This window comes from Triturus cristatus, chromosome 11, assembly GCF_964204655.1.
Source record: "Triturus cristatus chromosome 11, aTriCri1.1, whole genome shotgun sequence".
NCBI classification, from domain to species: Eukaryota; Metazoa; Chordata; class Amphibia; order Caudata; family Salamandridae; genus Triturus; species Triturus cristatus.
In genome coordinates, this window is record NC_140594.1 from 75122505 (window position 1) to 75138756 (window position 16252).

General features: G+C 44.4%; 1 long non-coding RNA gene across 1 annotated transcript in view; it reads left to right on the forward strand.

Annotated features, from left to right (window-relative positions):
• Positions 1-16252, forward strand: part of LOC146783258 (uncharacterized) — a 197037-nt gene that overhangs the window by 131331 nt on the left and 49454 nt on the right. The window lies entirely within an intron of this gene.

The window sequence follows — 16252 nt, forward strand, 5'->3', positions numbered from 1 at the left end:
GGCAGGGTCGTGGACCAGGGTCAAAAACGGACTCGATAATTCTCGCCTCGGTACCTACTCTATCCAGGAACACACTCGGCAACTCTGGACATTAAGCTTGCCTCATCTCTACAACGGCCCCCCACAGACGCCGGGGATGCCTGGTTTCACCTTGGAGATACCCAGAAAGGGACCATCTCACAGGGATAGCCAGGACGGGTTCCCCAGCGGTCTACAGCGCCAGGACGCCCCGTTGCTGGGGTAGCTGTGCGCTTTACAAGTCTACAACATTAAAAATGTGCCCTCATTTTCTTTCTTCAGCATTAATCAATTTCTATGGCAAAATGAACCCCCTCATTGTGTTCCTTTTTAAATTAAATGTTTTAAGTGTTACCAGTTTATTCCAATCAATATGGCTTCATGTGTGCCATACTTTTGTTATAACGAAGACAGTAAGCGCTCTAGTTGTTTTTAAGAACACTCTGGGACATTCTGTCATTGGGCTATACTTGGGCTACATCTGGGTGATATTTGGGATACATTTGGGCTCTTTTGTCTCTGGTGGCCATCTTGGGAGACTTATTTGTTATGAAGTTTCCCAATTTCCTCATTTACTGCAGTCTCCTCAGTAGGAAATACTTTCAGTTTTTTACTTTGATTCCATCAAGAAGCCATTCAGATGTGTCACACATTTGCCATAAATTCAGAATGTTAGCACTCTTTTTGCTCATTAGATCACTGTAGTAAAGCTACTGCTCACCAGGGAAAACTGCTGCTGGTATTGAAAGTGCATGTTTCAGTCTGCATGTCAGAATTTTTTAATGAAATAGAAGAGGATTTGAGAAGTCACTCAAAATGTGCCCTAATTTTTCTTTCTCCAGTATTAGGGTGTCTTTCATAGATTCACATGCTTGAATATTCCCCGTCGTCGGAGTGGGAGTCCCACGGTAAATAAAATAGCAATATATATATATATATAGTAAAATATATACATAAGTAATCATATAATTAGTGCATATAGGTGTAAAACACACATAGTGTACCTATAAGAGAAAAACTCCATAGGAATACAATGGAGAGAGACAAAAGACCTTTGTAGTCTATCTCTGTCATTATGTAAGTCCGAACTCCAGCCAATCAGGCGTCAGCCCCTCTCTAGAACCTTCTCCTCAGAGCTTCTCACCTCAGATTTTCTACCGCACGTCGTGTGACAGGGAGTCTCCCTGAGCTCTGCTCAGTTTTTGTCAGTGAGGATGTCTTCTAGTAAGAAATCTTTGTTTAGACCATGTTCTTCATGTGGAAAACTGCGTTTGTTCTCTGAGGACCCACACAGTAAGTGTATTTACTGTTTATATCCTGACCATGAGGTGGCAAAATGTAAGTTTTGTAGAACTTTTTCTACAAAAACTCTAAAGGACAGAGAAGGCCGCCTGCTATTATGGCTACAGAGACTGAAGGACAAGGATAACTCTCCCTCTGATGTGGAAAGTCTCTTTTCTGGTCGTTCTCAACCAGCCTCTAAGCGCAGTAGTGTGCAGGAGTTACCATCTCCTTTCCTGAAGAAAAAGAAGCTGGCTTTGCCTCTGACAACTGCCACCTTTGTGGTTTCACCTACTGCTTTGTCGCCTATGGGACACTGTTCTCAGGCTGCTGAGGCGTCTACTTCCCATTCCTCGGGGAAAACTTTGTCAGCCTCGTCGACGATGCTCCCGACGACGAGATCTGCTGTTTCTACCTCGTCGACGGTGACCCCGACGACGACGTCAGCTGCTTCGTCGTCGACGAGCGTTATGTCGACGTTATCCTCGTCGACGATTACCATCACTTCTTCAAGGGCGGTGACTTCTGTTGTGCCCATTACTTCGACGTCGACGAAGAAGGTAAAGGTTCCGTCGACGAAGACTGTGTCGTCGACGAAGACGTCGTCGAGCTCGTCGACGCCCATTCCGTCGGCGAAGAAAAAGAAGATCCCGACGACGACACTGTCGACGGTGGTTCCGTCGACGAAAGCCTTGTCTACGAAGACCTCGACGACGGCTCCGTCGGCAGCGGCTCCGTCGACGGTGGCTCCGTCGACGGCGAATCCGACGACGGCAATCTTGTTGCCACAGACGTCGTCGACGATAATTCCGTCGACCATCATTCCTTCGACGACGGCTCCGTCGACGAGTACATCCCCACAGACATTCGTAAGGGTACGAATACGCGGTGTGGCGACTACCCAGAAAACAAGAAGGGAAGGAGTTTCTTGGACACCATTACCTCCTACTGTGGGCTTGGAGAGCCAGGAACATAATATTCCTTTGGGAGTTGCACAGCCTCCCTCACCATTATTCGCTACAGATTCGGATCAGGAATCCGAGGGGTTACCGGAGTCTTTCGGAACGGCACAAAGTCCATCCGACTTGGTTATTAAGTGCCAGGATGTCAGTAGTGAGGATGAGGATCCGGTATATATACACCAGGCCCCTCCGAAGCATAAAACGGCGACTCTTCCTCTGTCGCTCATTACTAATCTCCAACGCATGTTGGACGACTACAACCAACGGTTCCCTCTATCCCCTCAACGTTCAGAGGTTCCGTCAACCCCGGTGATTCCAGCAATTATTCCACCGGTACCTATTGTAAATCCTGCTCCACAGATGCCGCCTGTACCTCCACGACAGGTTCCGGAAAGGGTGTTGCCTCATTATGAGCCTGTAGAGGAAGGCCCTCAGGACCCAGAAGAGGGTGAAATCCCAGATGATGATGGGGATGTAGATGACAATGATGATGATATGGCGGAGTGGGACAATTACCAGGCACAAACACCATCCCCCTCACAGATAGTAACAGGGGATTCACCTCCAGTGGACATAGCCAATTTTCACCAACTGATGGAAAGGGCATCACACCGTTTTAAGTTAACAACGGAGCGCAGGGAGGAAGATTGCTTCCTTTATGATTTCAAGAATCAACCCTACAAACAGACTCATGCTATTCCCATAGTTGAGTTTATTTGGGAAGAAGGCAAGAAATTAATGCAGACACCGAATACCTTGCCAGCTCAGGTGCCTCGATTGGAAAAGAAATATAAGGCACCGATAGGAACCCCAGCATGCCTCACGGGTCAGGCTAAACCTGAGTCGGTCGTTACGCAGGCAGCGCAACGTAAGGCGAAAAATCCGGCATCTTCTATCACCTCGCCTCCGGATCGTGACGGACGTCGGATGGATGCCATAGGGCGTAAATTCTCTTCTATGGCCTCTACGGTGGTTAGAGCAGCTAATGCCTTGGCCATCCTGGGACGATATGACAGACAAGTTTGGGCTGATATCTCGGATGTGGTTCAGGAGTTACCAGAGCCATCTAAAGTGGAGGCAATGAAGTTGCTCCAAGAGGGAGAAGCGGCATCGGCGGAAATAATCGATTGTGCAGTGGACATCGCCTGCATGGGTTTCCGTCAGCTTGCCGGAGCGGCTGTTCTGCGTAGGCAAGGATGGTTAAAATCTACATCCTTTCGTCAGGAGGTTCAGTCTATGATCTTAAAACATGGCATATGACGGCGAGTCTTTATTTGGGAGCCACGTCGATGAAGCTCTACAGTCCATAAAGAAAGACACTGAAACAGCTAGATCACTAGGAAACCTTCAATTTCAGCGGAGTAATTTTCGTGGTGCACGCGGACGCGGCACCTCCTCAAGTTTTCGAAGAGACAATAAACAATACAAACCTTACAATCAAGGGTCCAACCGTTACTCTTATGGACAGCAACAGCAAACATCACGGCAGCAAACCTCCAAGTCATATAGAGGAAAATCCTCATACAGAGGATCCGCATCAAAGAGACAGTGACTCTTACCGGACAGACAAGGTTGGAGGTCGAATCTCTCTGTTCTTTTCCCAATGGTCCTCCATCTCAAAGGACCGTTGGGTTTTGGACATTGTGAAGAAGGGACACGCCTTAGAATTCACCAAATTCCCTCCTCCCACTCCACCCTCCGGACCGCCACCAGCTCACATGAAAGAACTGTTGCATCAAGTCCGACTTTTAAGGCAAAAAGGAGCTATAGAACTGGTACCAGTGTCTCAGAAGGGAAAAGGTTTTTATTCCCGGTTCTTTTTGATCACAAAGAAAAACGGAGAGTGGAGGCCCATCCTCGATCTAAGAGCACTAAACAAATATATAAAGAGCCAATCCTTCCGTATGATGACGCTGGTAGACATCTTGCGCTTACTCTTGCAGGAAGATTTTCTGGCGACTATAGATCTCCAGGATGCCTATTTTCATATCCCTATTTTACAGCGGCATCGAAAGTTCCTGCGTTTTCGAGTGGGTCAACACGATTACCAATTCAAAGTATTACCATTTGGCCTGCGCTCAGCCCCTCGAGTGTTCACGAAGGTACTGGCTCCAGTAATAGCGTATTTGCGCCTCCAGGGAGTGCAAATATTTCCATACCTGGACGATTTTCTCCTGAAATCTCAGTCAAGCACTCACCTGCGACAACACACTCTTCTGTGCCAGAACGTGTTTCGCTCTTTAGGCCTGTCCGTAAATGTGGAAAAATCCCAACTTCATCCGTACCAACAAAGAGATTTCCTGGGCGCAACTCTGGAGACTGTGTCAGCGAAGGCATTCCTCTCCCAGGAGCGTCTCAAAAAGATGCTGCGACTGGTGGCTCTGATCAGATCAAGAGAGTCAGTTTCTGTGAGACTATTAAAATCATTTCTGGGGATGGCGTCATCATCCATTGCCTTGATCCCTCATTGCCGGCTGAGGACACGTCCTATCCAGGAAGCTCTGGATGCTCAGTGGCGTCAGGTAACGGGATCTTTCCACGACATGATATGTGTCACAGATCAGATAAAGTCAGCACTCGCATGGTGGGCAATTCCAGCCAACTTGACGGAAGGCATGTCCTTTCTGTCGCTGCCACCGGACAGAACACTCACAACAGACGCCTCATTGGAAGGATGGGGCGCTCATTTGGAGGATCTCTCTGTGAAGGGAAGATGGTCCACACATCAAAGATCTTGGCACATCAACAGGTTGGAGCTCATGGCGATTTTTCTGGCTCTAAAATCGTTTCTGCCTTTGCTCCAAGGAGAGTCAGTGCTAATACAGACAGACAACACAACCTGTATGCACTATGTCAACAAACAGGGCGGAACAAGATCCCCAAGTCTCTCCAGGCTAGCTCAAAGAATTTGGGACTGGTCTCTCAGTCATCAGATCTTGCTTACGGCAGTCCACCTGCCAGGAGTATCCAATGTCCTAGCGGATTCCCTGAGCAGGTCCTCCTCGTCGACCCACGAGTGGGAGTTACACCAACCCACTCTAGAGAGGATATTCCAACTATGGGGCCGTCCGCAACTCGATCTCTTTGCCACGCCGGAGAACCGGAAATGCCGAAATTACGCAAGCTGGCATCCCCACAAGCAATCACAAGGGAATGCCCTTTTGATAAACTGGTGCAATCTATTTGCGTACGCCTTTCCTCCAATACCCCTCATACCTCGGGTTCTTTGGAAGATGAGGAGACAGCCTTGCCACCTGATCCTAATAGCCCCGCGCTGGCCACGGCAAGCGTGGTTCTCAGAACTGCTCCTCCTGTCCCAATGCCAGCCAATCCTCCTGCAACATCGGACGGATCTGCTTACCATGAGCGAAGGGAGAATTTGTCATCCAAATCCCTCCTCACTGAGCTTATCAGCATGGAACCTGAACACCATGAGTTCGCCCACCTAGACATCCCCCAGGATTGTAGGGATATTTTGGCCCAGGCAAGAGCACCTTCTACAATCAGGACGTACAAGTTTAAATGGAAACGATTCTGCCATTGGTGTGCTGCTAACGGAGTTCATCCGATACATTCCACGGCAGAGCAATTGCTACCATTCTTCTTGCACCTAGCCAGTTCTGGACTGTCGCATGCAACCCTAAGGGTTTTTCTAGCAGCCATTTCCCGTTTCCGGCAAGATGGATCAAGTTCCCTTTGTTCCTCAAGAATAATCCGCCAATTCTTTAAGGGCCTATTCCGGAAATTTCCGCCAGTTCGGCGTCCTCCTCCGTTGTGGCACCTCAACGTTGTGTTGGCACAATTGATGAGACCTCCGTTTGAGCCCATTCACAAGGCCGACCTAAAATATCTCACTTGGAAAGTAGCTCTACTTCTGGCACTAACGTCTTCTCGTCGTGTCAGTGACATCCATGCTTTTACCATCAAACCTCCGTTCCTGCAGTTCAAACCGGATGCTGCAGTGTTACGCACCAATCCATCATTTCTACCCAAGGTGCCTACTGACTTTCACATTAATGAGCCAGTAATATTAAAGACCTTTTTTGCCAATCCTCAGACACCTGCAGAACAAAGATTACATTCTTTGGACGTCAAGCGGTGTCTTAAGTTCTACATCAGTAAGACAGCTTCTTTCAGGAAATCCGATCAACTTTTTATAGCATATGGACGCTGTCATAAAGGACGTCAGGTTACTAAACCAACGATTGCACGCTGGATCTCGGCAGCTATTGTCTTTTGTCACCAAAGGGCAAATAAGCCTCTGCAGTCTCCAGTGAGGGCACACTCCACTAGGGCAGTATCATCATCTACTGCCTTATTTGCTGGAGTATCTTTGCAACACATCTGCAGAGCAGCTACGTGGTCGACCAGACACACGTTTACTAAGCACTACTGCTTGGCAACTTTAAGCGAGGAGGATGCTGCAGTGGGACAGGCAGTGCTGCGCAATCTTTTTAAGTAAGGTGAGCCTCTTCCTCCCGCCTCCATATTGTTTCCATATATATTATGCATTTACAATGTTACAGTTGTTCAATACTGTTTTTATGCATAAGAAGATTGATTATCTATATATGTTGAATCTATTTTGGCATGGAAACAATGGTGATTGTTACTGCTAGCTATTCTATATTCAAGCATGTGAATCTATGAAAGACACCCTAATACTGGAGAAGAACAATTGTTACTTACCTGTAAACAGGTGGTTCTCCAGTATTGGTGTCTTTCATAGATTCACATGCGACCCTCCCTCCTCCCTTCAGAGGCTCTCTTCTCCTCATGCACTTTACAGTCACTCTTGTGCTACGAAAATCTGAGGTGAGAAGCTCTGAGGAGAAGGTTCTAGAGAGGGGCTGACGCCTGATTGGCTGGAGTTCGGACTTACATAATGACAGAGATAGACTACAAAGGTCTTTTGTCTCTCTCCATTGTATTCCTATGGAGTTTTTCTCTTATAGGTACACTATGTGTGTTTTACACCTATATGCACTAATTATATGATTACTTATGTATATATTTTACTATATATATATATATATTGCTATTTTATTTACCGTGGGACTCCCACTCCGACGACGGGGAATATTCAAGCATGTGAATCTATGAAAGACACCAATACTGGAGAACCACCTGTTTACAGGTAAGTAACAATTGTTCTTCTGCAGCACTAATCATACTTTTTTATGGAAAAATGAACCCCCTCATTTTGTTCCTTCTTAAATTAAATGTTTTAAGAGTTACCACTTTAATCCAAGCACGATGGCTTCAGGTGTGCCATACGTTTATCATAAGTAGGACTGTTAGCACTCTAGTTGTTCTTTGGAACACTCTGGGAAGCTGCAGTAGAACACAAAGGAATCAACTGACAGTCTCTGCCCTTGTTTGATGTACATGTTTTACTGAGAATGTCAGACTTCATTCTCACATGACTGAGAAAGATAATGTGAATTTACAGAAAATAAGCTCTCCGTTTAGCTTATAGATCACCTTCCAAACCTCTGTGGGAAAAGCATGAGAAAATATTTTTCTCTCAATCATGATATCCCAGCAGAAGGCTTTTTCACATGGTGAAATCACCTTAGAACATACCACAATTCCTAAAATGAGTATGGTACCATCAACAAATGATTTATAATGTAACTAAAGTCTTAAAACCTTCTATTAACTGCAATGCTTATTAATGAGGTGCTGTCATGTATATTGGTCCCAAGATGGCTGCCAACACTTCTTGGATGAAGTGCTGACAGCCAATCAGATCTCAGGATGAGATGTGTGGTTAGGCTCCGCCCACATATATATATGATTTTACTTTTGATTTTCTCAGGAACTACTGAACAGATTGACACCAGACCTGCAAAAGGCACTTCCCTGAGCTGAGGCCTACCTCTCTGCCAAATTTCAAGTAATTCTGTTCAGCCGTTCAGGCTGTACCTTGGACTAAAGGTCCCTATGGAAAATTGCATGGGGAAAATGCGTTTTGGGACCCCCCTTTTTTCTCAGCCCCCGCTTGACGAATCCCCCCGAGACTTTCAGGGTAGGAGCGGAGCGGAGCGCCCCACATATTTTGAAAATTTCGCGAGGATTCGTCAACCGGCACCAAAGTTATTCCAAATAGAATGTTGCGGATTTCCTATGGAAACACGGTCCTAACTATAACTATCTACTGGCGACCGCCAGTAGATAATATGTATGTATATATATATGTATGTGCTTATATATATGTGTATGTGTGTGTATATATATATATATATATATAAATCAAAAGAAGCAAGAGATTCTCCGCACTTCCGCACAGCCGTGTGGCGAACAGAGAAAACACGAACCACACAAAATTTGGCACTGTTGTTTTAATCGGTCCTCAGATCTGACGCGTTTCAGACAATACTTGTCCTTGATCACAGAGCCTAGTTCGCCATCTTTTTTAAATATGCAGTGAAACACCCCCACGTGGTAAGTAGACATAAAAGAAACACTAACTTTGTCGTTCTGCATACTGATGAGTCTGTTTTTCAACTTTTTGCACATTACTTTCAAAGTTCTCTTATGGTCAATATGAACAGCATAACCTAATCAAATGTCGTAGTAAATGATGTTTCAAATTGTATTGTAATGCCTATTGGCAATATTAAGAGTTATTGTGCGTATTATTCTGCATAAACCCCAGTAGATGCTGCATATGCATAACATTCCTACTTGAGTGTTAAAAAACATGTAATTTAAAAGCAGGGAAAATAGATAAAACCAAGCAGTACCACCTAATTGTATAGCTGGTTAAAATCCCTCGATAACTTGTATATCCTAGTGTAGAAATATTTACATATTTACTAGGATGGCCACTGGGCATGCAATAATTTAATATTTAAATAAACATGAGCAAATATCGCAAATAACACTGTATAACTTCAACACTGTGCAAAAGACTGCCTCTTAGAAGAACTATAGTTTATCTTACTGCTTGAGTGCTGAGACATAATTGTGCAAATGTTGCAAAAAATAAATAAAATAATGTAGACAGCAATAAATATACAGATTCCTATCGACACAAAAGAATATTTGTTAATATTCCTGCATAAATGCATTAGCATACATATTGACCCATTTTTTGTATATGTCAAGCATAAAAACTACTTTTATGAATAAAGTTGTATCATTCTGTTGGAAACCGGGCAACCGGGTTAGCAGTCACCAGGTTCCCAGCACAATGGTAGCTTGGCTCGAGCGGTTGGGGTCAGGCACCGTGTTAAGCGTACGTCACACCCTCACAATAACCATGCGTTCATCCGTTCCAAAAACGACACTACACCGTAAAAATAATGCAAGTCAAATTGAAAATATATATGTCTTTATCTTATTTTCTCTTAGTTGCAGGTTTCATTACATAAATACAAGACAATAAGATTCTCCTTGAAAGTGCAGGTCAAATAAATAATACTACATTGGAATTTCAATAAATAGGTTCAGGTCATAAATAAGCAAGGAATAAATAGATGTGCAATAATTACAGATGGCAAATAAATAAAGTCAGACAATAAATATAGTGCAGGAATAAATTAGAGGATGACAATAAATAAAGCACTTCCAATAAATAAAGTAAAACAATCAATGACAGTGACAATGCAAAACATTTACATGAGGTCACTTGGTCTTACTTTGCCCATACACACTTTAAGGACACTTGGATGGCATGGGGGGTGTCCCACCTAGGTTGGTCAAGGCTGGGGCCTACCCTGAGGCAGAACAAGAGTAATCTTAAGATCTGGCCCTCCAAACCACACAGCTCTTTATGTAGGTCACTGTACCAGTCTCAGTTCACCCCTGGCACTCTCAGGTTGGTTCTAGCACCCCTTTAGCCCCTAGAATGGTCTTTTAGGGCTCCACAGGGCCTTAGACGCCCCCTCTACCACTTACTGTCCTTTTTTAGATGATCGACTCCACTCGGCACCGTGTCGACGCCGTGAGGCAGCTCCGGTTCGATGTCGCTGGACGGTCTCGACTCGATGTCGCTGGGCGGACTCGATGTCGCTGGGCGGTCTCGACTCGATGTCGCTGGGCGGCCTCGGCTCGATGTCGCTGGGCGGCCTCGGCTCGATGTCGCTGGACGGCCTCGGCTCGATGTCGCTGGACGGCCTCGGCTCGATGTCGCTGGACGGCCTCGTCTCGATGTCGCTGGACGGCCTCGGCTCGATGTCGCTGGACGGCCTCGTCTCGATGTCGCCTTCCGGCGTCACAGGGACTCGGACTCCCCACTTCCTGGTGTCTCCGGAGTGCGATCTCCACTCCCGACCTCCGGCGCGCTTCACCTCGGTTTCCGGCGACTCCGGTGGGCGGACTTCACTCCCCCGTCGACGCCTCACCTCGACCTCAGGTGACTCCCGACTCGACCTCCGGCGCCTCTCCTCGACCTCCGTCGGCGCCCTCACCTCGACCTCGGGTGACTCTCCACTCGACCTCCGGTGTCTCTCCACGACCTCCGTCGGCGCCCTCACCCGACCTCGGGTGATTCCTTACTCGACCTCCGGTGTCTCTCCACAACCTCCGTCGGCGCCCTCACCCGACCTCGGGTGATTCCTTACTCGACCTCCGGTGTCTCTCCACGACCTCCGTCGGCGCCCTCACTCGACCTCTGGCGGCTCCGGGTACGACGTCTGCTTTCTGTCAGCGCCGCTTCTCGACCTCAGGCCCCAGGTCTCCAGGCTTCTCGACGTCAGGACTCCAGGAGGACACTGCTGAACAGGTCAGGAACTTGCTGTTCTTCTTCTTTAAGGCCTGTTCCAACTTTTCAGTCCTTTAAGATGGTTCTTCTGGTCTTGATCCCACACAGGGCTCTAGGTTGGGCTTGGTCAGTAGAGACTAGCATCAAGGGTGGGTTTCTGGACCCCACTCCAAGCACTGGTTTCCACCTCTGCTGCCTTACTCCGACCTCCTTCTAACTCTGTCCTCTCTCTTCTCCAGTCAGTTGCCAACTGCCACTCTGAGATGGCCTCCCAACATTCTAAACTGCCTCTCCCTGTCACAGCGTTCCAGAATGTTACGGAAGGTTCTAGAAATCTCCAGTGGGTTCTGATGATGTCACAGGTGACAATGGGTGGCCACCATTTTGTGTCTCAGGCCCTCAGACAGAAGTTCCAAAGGTAGGGAAAATGGCTCCCTGATCCTGCATCAACACTAAAAAGTCTGGTGGTTCCAAAAAAAAGGAAAAATTATAATAGGGTTTGAGGCAAAAGTGGGACAAAATAAATATTAATGAGGAGGAACCACCCAAAGGGCTGACAGGTCTAACACATTCAAAGAAGTTTTGTGCACAATTCTGCAGAGTCAAGTAAAGTGCTATGTGTTAAAAGTGCTACCTTTTGGTCATTACAACCTATTAAAGTGCAAGTGCTAAAACTAATAATTAAATACCCTTGTGGAAATTCTTAACTGTAAAATTGAATGATAAAATCAGAGCCTAGATGGAAATTGGAGGCCCACTGTCACCAGAACTATTCTGCATTTCTGTACCACTCTACTCTTCGTTTTGGGGGAATAAACATTAAGTGTTATCTGTCAACATTGTTGTAATTTTATAGGAAATAGTGTAGATCCTCTGTATTGTTGAGACCATTGGGGAATTTACTGTCCATCTCAAGTATCATTTTAGACTCCATTTGCCTCAAAAGTTTTTCCCTGTCTCCTCCTCTCCGTAATTTAGGAATGGCCGACACTACGTAGTACTTCAAACAGTTAAGATCATTGTTATTTACTTGCTTGAAGTGGCGAGTCACGGGATAGGAGGCATCGTTGTGTATATATACATATACATATATGTATATATATATTCACTGAAAAAACCATAGGTTTCAGGGGCGTTATAGTTAGGTTGACTTTTCACTTGTACAAAACCATTGAAATTCCCCCGTTATAGTTAGTTCAGCTAACTATAACTTGCGCGCCCGCAATGCACTGCTGATGACGTCACATATTACATCATGCATGACATGGTCAGTGACATCACTGATGACATCTCAAATGACATCACTGATTTTTTTTTTTTTTTTTTGCAAAAACACTGATGACCTCACTGATGACATCATCCATGTGATAGAGTGGCAGACCTCCTCTGACCCTGATATAACCTTTGATACACACATTCAAAAATAGAAAATAAAAATGTCAAAACAATGGACATACCAATACCAGTTACAACAACCTATTCAGTAATTCTAAGATCCACATACACATCCACTCATTCACCAACAGTCCTATACAGTCACTCATACATGTACTCACTCATCATATGTACTCATACACCTATACATCCTGTTACACAATGCCACTCATCCATAGAGTTACTCACACACATAGTCACTCATGCTAATAAAGAATCAAACATCCATTTACTTGCATATACAGTTATACACACACCACCACAGTTACTTCTACAGAAACTTACACATACTTAGTCTTTTAAACAATCACTTCTAGAAACACATACTTATTCATACAGGAACTCTTCCAATCTCTCACTCTCACATATACTCACTTATATACACCAATAGTCACATATACTAGTTTAAAACATATTGAGATAGTCATTCACTCACTAAAACACCCATACACACACTCATCCACCCATACAGTCCTGCACACATGCTGTCTTCAACACATACAAACAGTGAGTCACTCATTCATGCACATATTCACTATGTAATACCCCCACCGAACCATACAGACACTCAGACACTCATACTGATACTCAAAAACCCAACTAATAACGTATATAGACACTCATGTAGCTACTCACCAACCCATGCAGCCACTTATACACAAAGTGAGAGACTGATGCAGATATTTACATGTTTAAACATTACTCACTAAGCCATGTATTCACCGAGATACACTTAATCAGTCAGTTATACAATCAATTTTTCAAAAACAAATCATCCATTTAGACACTTATATACCCATTTATTCTTCCATCGACCTTGAGATATACATATATAAAACATATTTAATTTTCTGTAAAACACACATTCACTGGATGATGTCATCAGTGATGTCATTTGAGATGTCATCAGTGACGTCATGAGTGACATCACTGACCATGTCATGAGTGATGTAATATGTGACGTCATCAGCAGTGCATTGCGGGCGCGCGAGTTATAGTTAGCTGAACTAACTATAACGGGGGAATTTCAATGGTTTTGTACGAGTGAAAAGTCCACCTAACTATAACGCCCCTGAAACCTATGTTTTTTTCAGTGAACATATATATATATATATATATATTACCTACTGGCGGTCGCCAGTAGGTAGTTATAGTTAGGACCCCTTTTCCATAGGAAAACCTCAACATTCTATTTTGAATAACTTTGGCGCCGGTCGATGAATCCTCGCGAATTTCTCAAAATAGGTGGGGCGCTACGCTCCGCTCCTACCCTGAAAGTCTCGGGGGGATTCGTCAAGCGGGGGCTGAGATAAAAGGGGGGTCCCAAAACGCGTTTTTCCCATGCATTTTTCCATAGGACCTTTAGAACGAGCTACAGCCCGAACGGCTGAACAGAATTAGTAGAAATTTGGCAGAGAGGTAGTCCCTAGGTCAAGGAAGTGCCTTTTGTAGGTTTGGTGTAAATCTGTTCAGTAGATTCTGAGAAAATAGCCTTTAAATCAATATATATATCTGAGCCCGCTTACCGTACGCTTACCGTACGCTTACCGTAATAGGTAAAAAAAACTAAATTTTGGCAACATGAAATTATAAAATCGAAATAAAAAAAACACTATCCACATTGACCCCACCCCCTGTGCTTTTGGTGGCCGAAGGCCACCAAATGTACAGGGCTTATTAAAGTTGATAAAAACCGTGCACGGAACGAACTGCGTTAAGTGGGCGCGCACGCCTCGAATGGCGTAAAGTAACTTAGCATTTAAAAAACCGTACAAATTCACTGAAAAAACCATAGGTTTCACACACGTTATAGTTAGGAATTAGCATTTAAAAAACCTTGCAAATTCACTGAAAAAACCATAGGTTTCACACATGTTATAGTTAGCGGAAATTTTACTGATAAAAAACCAGTGAAATTGCCCCGTTATAGTTAGTGCTGGCAACTATAACTCACGCGACCGCAATCTTCTGCTGATGACATATGTGTCTTTATGAAAAAAAAATATTTGTAATATATGTATAGCTAAAAATGTATGGAAGAAGACATGGGCAAATAAGTGTCTAAATACAGTATTAGCATCAGCAGAGGATTGCGGTCGCGTGAGTTATAGTTGCCAGCACTAACTATAACGGGGCAATTTCACTGGTTTTTTATCAGTAAAATTTCCGCTAACTATAACATGTGTGAAACCTATGGTTTTTTCAGTGAATATATATATATATATATATATATATTACCTACTGGCGGTCGCCAGTAGGTAGTTATAGTTAGGACCACGTTTCCATAGGAAAACCTCAACATTCTATTTTGAATAACTTTGGCGCCGGTCGACGAATCCTCGCGAATTTCTCAAAATAGGTGGGGCGCTACGCTCCGCTCCTACCCTGAAAGTCTCGGGGGGATTCGTCAAGCGGGGGCTGAGATAAAAGGGGGGTCCCAAAACGCGTTTTTCCCATGCATTTTTCCATAGGACCTTTAGACAGGGCTACAGCCCGAACGGCTGAACAGAATTACTAGAAATTTGGCAGAGAGGTAGTCCTCAGGTCAAGGAAGTGCCTTTTGTAGGTTTGGTGTAAATCTGTTCAGTAGATTCTGAGAAAATAGCTTTTAAATCAATATATATATCTGAGCCCGCTTACGGTACGCTTACCGTACGCTTACGGTAAGCGTACGGCGGCGTGCGCGAGCGCGATTCTGATTGGCTGTTAGATCTTAGTAAACATTCGAATCGGTCGAAACCAGGAAGCGGCGGCCGCCATTTTGTGTATTTCACTCTGAAAAAAAAGAGTGAAAACAAGGAAAGGGGGCAATGAGGAGAGTTACAGACCCCCTAACATTTGTAAGGGGGTCAAAGAAGGACAGAAAAGTACAAAAAAAACATTTATTGATTTAAAAAAAAAATCACGGGGTACGCGTACGGTAAGCTTACGGTAAGCGTACGGTAAAAAAAAAAAAAATAGATAAATGAAAAGCAGATTTAAGAGTTTAGAAATTAGGGAGCTCTAAAAAGAGCTGTTGTGTTTATGAAGTCATTTTTTTAGTGGTACCTACAAGTAAGTACCGATGCAGAGTCTAAGGTTCAAGAGGAAGACTCTGTTCCCTTCATCATTGAAGTGCACACCATCTCCTCTATAAATGTCTTGCATGTCATAACGCAAGTTGTTGTGGTAAATGGCACCCATACCATAGTCACGGAGGAAAGCAGAAACAGATTTGTTGACGTGCTTTCTTGCTTTGTCAATCTGTGGACAGAAATGATTGGACCAGTTCCATTTTTGCCTTTGGCATATGTTGGAAAACACAAAGGCAGTTTTAGGGAAAAGTGTAAACAGTTGTGCAAAGGTGTCCTTCATAAGCATTTCCAGACCTACCCCAGTCAAAGTGCCTAGGTCATTGCCACCACAGTGCACTATTATGAGGTCAGGGTGTTGGATTTGAATGAAGGATTTCACCAATGGCATCAATTGGTGCCACTTTAACCCTCTCTGACCAATCCATTTAATGTCTACATTTGGCAAAGCAAGGTCTCTCACCATATCTGTTTTCTCTGCAAACTTTTCACTCCAGAAGACATAGCTGTGCCCTACAATCCACACTGTGAACATCTTCAAAGGAGAACTGGATGCACTCAGGAGGTGTCTTTCAGTAGAATGGCAATAAGAAAAGAAAGACAGTTTGGAAATGGAGGCATACATATTTTTTATAAAAAAAAGAACTGATTGGCTGTTTCATACCATTCCAGAATAAAAACTAGGCTGTATGTGAAAATTAATAGAAGCATGTTTTGTATTGGTACAAAAAAATGTGTAACCAAAGAACAGTACTATGGATTTGCTGTAAGGTTTG